At 52.3% G+C, this 5,400-nt stretch overlaps 1 protein-coding gene across 1 annotated transcript in view; it reads left to right on the top strand.

The window, feature by feature from the left end:
• Positions 1-3,871: 3,871 nt before the first annotated feature.
• The window catches only part of Slc6a1 (solute carrier family 6 member 1), a 33,415-nt gene continuing 31,886 nt past the window's right edge, over positions 3,872-5,400 (top strand). Inside the window, exon 1 of the mRNA XM_055628613.1 lies at positions 3,872-4,094. The gene's annotated coding sequence lies outside the window, so the exon portion shown is untranslated. The remainder of the gene's footprint in view (positions 4,095-5,400) is intronic.

Here is a 5,400-nt window from a genome sequence, read left to right as displayed (position 1 = left end):
TTTTCAGCCCCTTCGGTGCTCCTCTGTACCTTCAGGATCGAGCCTCAGATCTCTAAAGTGATGGACGGGCTATTGACTCATCCCCGGGACTCTTAAATGAGATGTCCCCAACTCTGGCATCTTGTGCCTTCAAGTACTAATACCCATAAGTGTAAGGACTCACTGGTAGGAAAAGCCTGGTTTCAGAGCTGGAAGTGTGGATAAAGAATTCCCAGCCCTTCTTGGAATCAGACACAACCAGCAAAGGCCTATTTGTCCAAAGCAGGGATTTTGTTGGGTTGGAGGGGGATTCTCCATCCTGCAACAATTTCAGCAAAATAGAATTACATGTTGTCCTGGGGACAAAGTCAGCTTGAGCAGCAGATAGGGGTCCTGAACAGCAACCTTGTAGAAAGGTGATGACAGCAGACCCCAAAGCATCCATACACAGCAGCCTGGTGACTTGAGATGCCTTCTGTTTTCAGAAGGAAGTGGGCTCACAGAGGAGGGGAAAGGAAGTTCACACAAAGGTTAGTGACGACTCTAGCCATTCTGACTCCCGAGTCAGCTCTTATTTCATAGCAATACCATGCTCTGATGAGTGGCTGTCAAGGATTACAAGAAAAGGCAGGGACAAGAAGAAGAGTTCCTGGCCATAGAGGAAGGTGAGGCTGAACTGGGATCCTAGCCCTGTAACTCTCTTACTGTGTGTCCCTGAGCCAAGCACTCAACATCTCTGTGCTCTATGCCCCCATGTATCAGTGGTTAGCATGGGGTAAGTGCTTGGAAATGCAGCTGGATTTATGTCTTCCTGGGTTTGCCACTAGATAGCTAAGTATCATATGACAAGCCACTGCCTCTTCTTGGGACCTTGGCTAATCCATCAAAGGGTCCAACTAACTGATATCCACGAACTCCTTCTGTTTTAATGAGCTGTGGATCTAAGACTCAATGAATTCTCCAAGTTAAGGAGGAGAGGGGATTTTAATAATAGCAATGGCAATAATTCCGGCCATTTCTTGAGTGCCTACTACATGCTGGGAACTCAGCTAGGTACCAGCCCTCTCACCCTCCCATCTATCCAGTGAGCTGTTGGCTTTCAGTCTCTCCCTTACTTCACCCTGTGTACCGGCCAGTCTCAGCTTTCTTACACTCTTTTGTTTCAGCTCCAGGTCATTCGCTGGCTCCCCAGTGCTCTCAGAATCAAGCCCCAGTTTTGTTTCTTAATGTGGTGCGGGGGTGAGTCGCCCACTCAGACTCTGGAGTCCTGAATGGAATCTCACTGACTCTGGTGTCTCTCCAGTCAGTCCTTCCCCAGTGTCTCACACCTAGTAGGTGTTCAATAAATATTTGTTGAGTCAATGAATACACAGATGAAGCATTTCTCTAAATTAGGCCACACAAACTGAAATCGTTTGCAAACCAGCCACAAGAGCCGGGCAAAATTCTGTGTGCCATGTCTATTTTTATTTACTTAAATATTTTCTTTTTTTAGATTAAATAAGAGTATCTCAAAAGGAAACTTTACATCATATTGTAACTAAAAGACCAATATTACTTGCCAGAAATAGGTCGCCCTGAAAATGAATACAAGGTCGAAGCGGAAAGACATCCCATGTGTCCTAGACCCTGCTACCCACCACAGCTGGAGGTGCAGAGCTTTGGTGCATGTTTGCTGTTGCTCCTGAGAGATAAAAACCTCTGCCTAGCACCAAGCTGAGGCTCATCCTGGCCATGAAAATTCCCCTGACCACCTCTAGGGCCTGGCAGCTGACATTTTAGAAATGAGGTGTTACAGGAGCTGCCTTCAGCTCATGAAACGCCTGTGAGTTACCTGACAAATCCTCACTCAGACTTTTTATAAGGGTCTGGGGGCCCCACCTGTGCCTGTCTTGCCTGTAGCTATAGCACATACGCACACACACACACACACACACACACACACATACACCAGCCCCATGCTTTAGAGACGGCACTCAAACCCTGCCATGTTAAGATTGTGGTTTGACGCTGTCTGCTTAGTGGACATGCCTGGAGGGATGCAGCTAGGCTAGGCGGCATAGGGTTGAGGAGGTGAGGGTGTTGTGAAGAAAGTTTTAGTATCCAATAGGCAGCCCTAAGAAGCTGTCTTAACAGCCAGGAGCAGCTTCCAGTGAGAGGTCAAAGAGACTTGAAAAGATGAAAATAAAATCAGATAAAGAATATGAGGGAGGAAGGACTGGAGAGACGTTTCCGTTGTTAAGAGCACCAGCTTTGCTTTTGGAAGACCTGGATTTGATTCCCAGCACTCACATAGTGGTTACAACCGTCTGCAACTCCAATTTCAGGGGGCGCAAGCATTTCCAGGGGAAACCTGCAGGCACCAGGCACACACAAATGAGCATATCCACAAACAGACACATAGAATTAAAACGAATTCATCTTTTTAAAAGTAACTTGATTATTCGGAGAATCATTCTGCCTTCGGGCATGGCTGGATTAGAGGGCTCAAACAACATTCATCAGACCCGTTTGCCTTATTTCTGCTTTCCTCTGTGTTCCCTTATATCCAGGTAGGCTCTGTTTCAGGTGTGGCAGCCCCAGATTTAGAAACCTGTTGCCGATTAAAACTTTCCGTAAAAGTCCCATGTAGAGGTGTCATTGGCCTAACATCGGTCACAGGTCACATGCCCTTGCTTTGAGGTGATATGTCCTGACTGGAAAGGCTCGGGTCACATTCCCATTTGTGGACAGGAGCTCTGCACCCAATCATAAGATTGAGAGGAGTGCGGAAAAGGCCCTAACAGTAAAAACTGAAGTCCTGAGACCGGAAGACATTGACATGATCATCAGGCAAGGGAAAGCAACCCTCCTCCTTGCTTCCCTCCTCTTGCTCGAGGCCACACCCACATTTCCCCTGAAGCAGCCCACACCCCAGTGGCACTTCCATGAACAGACCTAACTCTCATCCCCACTTGGGCTGGGACAGCTCAGGGGTAGCCCTGGCAGAGCTTGGCATTCTGGGCTGGCGAATGGTTGTTCCAGGAAAACCTGCTTCTTTCACTTGCCACGTAAGAGGAGCTGTGGCCTGTGTGCCTACCATTGTGTCCCTAAGCCCAGACAAGTGTGTAACTCACAGGAGCCCTGGAAAGATTTCTTTGAAGTACACATGACACCCGGTAACCAGTCAGGGGGTGCCACAGAACGCTAAGCCTCCATGCCTGTGGAAGCAAGTGTGGAGAAAGAGATAGAAGTCAGGTAGCTTTGGGGAGTTGAGGCTAGAGACCCCAGGATGGATGAAAGTAGAGGATAGGAGGTCAGATACTAAATGCCAGATTCGGGAACAGAAATGGGGAGGTCACTGAAACTGTAAAGAACGATTTTTTTTTTTTTCCTGAGTCTTTGGGAACCGTGGAAAAGGCAGGCATCACCTTTTCCCCAAAGCCTTTATGGAAGGAGCCGAGACAGAAAAGGCAGCAGCAGACAGGAGAGGTGGGGAGGGGGCAAGAGTCCTACCCAGGCTCTCATAATGCCTCCAGGAAAGAAAGTGTGACCGAGCCAGAGAAACCAAGAGACCAATTAAGGCAGACCTTTGAAGACAGGAGACTGAAGGAGGATGGAGGCCAAGAAGAGGGAGAGGGAGCAGGGCTGGAAAGAGAAGGCCAGACAGAGAGGAAGAGAGAAGAGAGCAGGCAGGGAAAAAAGAGGGGCAGAGCGGAGGAAGGAGGAAGGAGGGAGTGGGGCAGAGGGAAAGAGGGTGCTAGTAGGAGGAGGGGAGCCAGGCAGGGGGAGGAAGGAGGAGGCGGAGGTAGGAGGAGGCGGGCGGAGGAAGGAGGGGAGCAGAGCAGAAGGAAGAGGAGAGAGGGAGCAGGGCTGAGGTAACTGGGAGAGAGGAGAAGGGGCAGAAAAGGTGGGAAAGGAGAAACGGAGGCTGAAGGGTAGGGGCGGGCAAGACGGCGCGGACAAGCCCCGCCTAGTGGGCGTGTCTTGACAGCCCCGCCCCCTCCGCCCGCCCTCGGAGCCCTAGCGAGCTGAGAGGTTGCAGGCGAGCTGAGCGAGCCCAGGAGCCTAGGAGCCCAGGCGCCCGCGTCCTAGCGCGGCCGAGCCCGGAGCGGCCCGCGCAGCCCCGGCTGCAGGTAGGAGGGGAGGCTGGCGTCGGGGCGCTGGGTGGAGGGCGGGCCCCTAGGCTGCAGCGCCTTCCCCCCCCCCCATCCCGTCCTCGCCCCCGACGTGCGCCGGCTGCAGCCCAGGGATGTTCCGGAGACAGGAGGGCCGCAGGAGGCCAGATGCCGTCGACGACCTGGTTCATTCCCCCAGCGGACGGCAGGGGTGCCCGGAAGGAGCCGGACTAACGTGCGAGACGCGTCCCCAGTCTCCGAGTGCCTCATTCAGTAGGGGCAGAGGGATGGAGGGGCTGGGGACCACCTGAGGATGGGGACATCTCTTTCCCATCCCGGGCCACTTCAAGCTCTCAGGAAAACCTTAGCTTAAAGAAAGCGCTCTGCAGCTGGGGCCGAGCGCGCGCAAGCCGGGAGCTGCTACCCGGCTCACTGGAGAGACAGACGCCCGGCGCAAGAGGCGAGTCGGGCCAGGACTTCCCGAGGTGTCCACTCCTTCTGACAATGACCACAGCCTCTCCATGCTCAGTCTCTCTGTACCCACCCACCCCTGTCCCCACGGGTGACACCCACAGATGTCTTGTTTTGTGTTCGCTTTGGGCTTCCAACAAGAGACTCAGAATGGGCAGCTCTGTACGGAGCCAGTGTCCTCTAGAAAAAGACCCGAGTCTCAAGGAGAAAATTGGATTTTTGAAAGCCAGTTGGTAAGACCAAGATACCTGAGGTCTACCGGCTGGACCTCCTGCCCACGAAGATCAGGGGTGAAAGGGACTGTGGCCACATCAGGGAAGAGGCTATGTCCAGCTGAGTGGAAGTTGACTGCATGCCAGTTTTTCTATGGCATACAGGTTGTGTCTGGCAAAAGAGAGAGAGAGAGAAGGTGGATCTTGCATTTATTCTGTTGTTGTGAACTTTGTATCCCAACTTCCAAATTGCAAAACAAAAGAGTTCTGTGGGAATTCAAAGTGTCCTGCAGCCTTCCCTCACCCCAGTTCTGGGAAGGATGAACCAGCCCCAGCAGGTCCTTGTCAAAGCATCCTCAGACTCTTTTTCCAATACAGGAAGAGAAAGTGGCCTTTGGAGGTGTGAGTCCCTGCCTAGAGGAGGAAGGAGGGAGCTTTCCCTAGAGCAGGAGGGCAAAATGGCTGAGCCTCCCTTGAGCTTCAGAAAGGAATTGCCAGGCAGGCTGCAAACAAAGAAAGCGCTCTGTCTCCAGCCAAGTGCTGGCTTGGTGGCCAGTGACTAGAGGACAAACAGTGAGTCCTAGGCAGTAAGACACAGGCCAGCCTGTCCCCACAGCCTCTGTGGAGTGGGGTTCCCTGAG

This window comes from Psammomys obesus, unplaced genomic scaffold (assembly GCF_907164565.1).
Source record: "Psammomys obesus unplaced genomic scaffold, mPsaObe1.curated_primary_1811, whole genome shotgun sequence".
NCBI lineage: Eukaryota > Metazoa > Chordata > Mammalia > Rodentia > Muridae > Psammomys > Psammomys obesus.
The sequence above is the reverse complement of the archived record's forward strand: the minus strand, read 5'-3'. Positions and strand labels throughout refer to the sequence as shown.